Here is a 1,026-nt window from a genome sequence, read left to right as displayed (position 1 = left end):
TTATTCACTCTGAGCCTCTGTCTTTGGAATAAAGATAGATCTGTATGATTTTTTATTTTAATCAACATTGAATGTTTTAAGGATGAAAGATGTGAATGTTGTCTAGCATTTGCTCATAGTCAGACCTTCAGGCCCTCTCCTAGACCAGCCTGGAAACAGCCCAGACAGCAGCTAATCCAGGGCCCAGGGCTGTCTAAAGCCAGCTGCTGTTCCCAGAACAACTGAAAAGGGTATGATATATCCTGCTTTCTAGTAAATGGCCTAAATATGTGCTGGTAAGATAGGATGCTTGGACTCCAGAGTCTAATCCTGTCTGGTGCCAGCAATTCTTGAAGCCTCGATTCAGATGTGTAGGTTTCCTCCGTGGACAGATCAGCTCTAAGTGTTGAGGAGACAGCTTCCACCCGTACGGTGTTTATAATGTCCACGCTGAGGGCCCAATTCTTGAATCCAAAGGGTGCTGGAAGAAAGGATGGGGATGGTTCAAATAATTTGCTTTTTTTTCCAAAGTGGCTCCTCTGGAAAAAGTAGGTCTGTCTAGGTAAGATGTGCTGTCGCTGACTTAGCTCCTGCTCCCTGCCCGGTCGAGCTGGGGCAGTGACATGGGCCCGACTCCTCTCACTGCCCCGCCTTCCCCTCCAGCCTGGCTTTGCCCCCTTGTAGCATATGCCACACTTCCTGCCAGGTTTGTCTCCGCTGTGCCCCACAGGAGGCAGCAGTCTCTGATTCGCAGACCTCGTGCTATCCTTAGATGCCTCTTGGTGTTTGCTTCGCTTTCCTGGCTCTGTCTGTGGGTCTTGTCTCCGTTCTACAGCTCACTGCTCAAAGGAAACAGGCTGCTTTTGATCTTCAAGTGCACGCGGTCATTTTTCCTTTCTCCTGCGATGTCTTGTGATTTAGCATTGCATTGCCATCCTATTAAAGCAGGCAGCCTCTTGTCTCTGAGAACATTCTGGCCTCTTCTTTCCTTCCCTGGAGCCTTTGAAGTGATTGTGGGAATCGGTAGGGGCATTTCATTGTGGCACC

The 1,026-nt window shown here is 48.9% G+C and overlaps 1 protein-coding gene across 1 annotated transcript in view; it reads left to right on the top strand.

Annotated features, from left to right (window-relative positions):
- SLC36A1 (solute carrier family 36 (proton/amino acid symporter), member 1) overlaps window positions 1–1,026 on the top strand; it is a 49,907-nt gene that overhangs the window by 37,696 nt on the left and 11,185 nt on the right. The window lies entirely within an intron of this gene.

This window comes from Propithecus coquereli, unplaced genomic scaffold (assembly GCF_000956105.1).
Source record: "Propithecus coquereli isolate 6110/MARCELLA unplaced genomic scaffold, Pcoq_1.0 Scaffold58, whole genome shotgun sequence".
NCBI lineage: Eukaryota > Metazoa > Chordata > Mammalia > Primates > Indriidae > Propithecus > Propithecus coquereli.
Note: the sequence above shows the minus strand (reverse complement) of the source record. Positions and strands in the feature narration are given on the sequence as shown.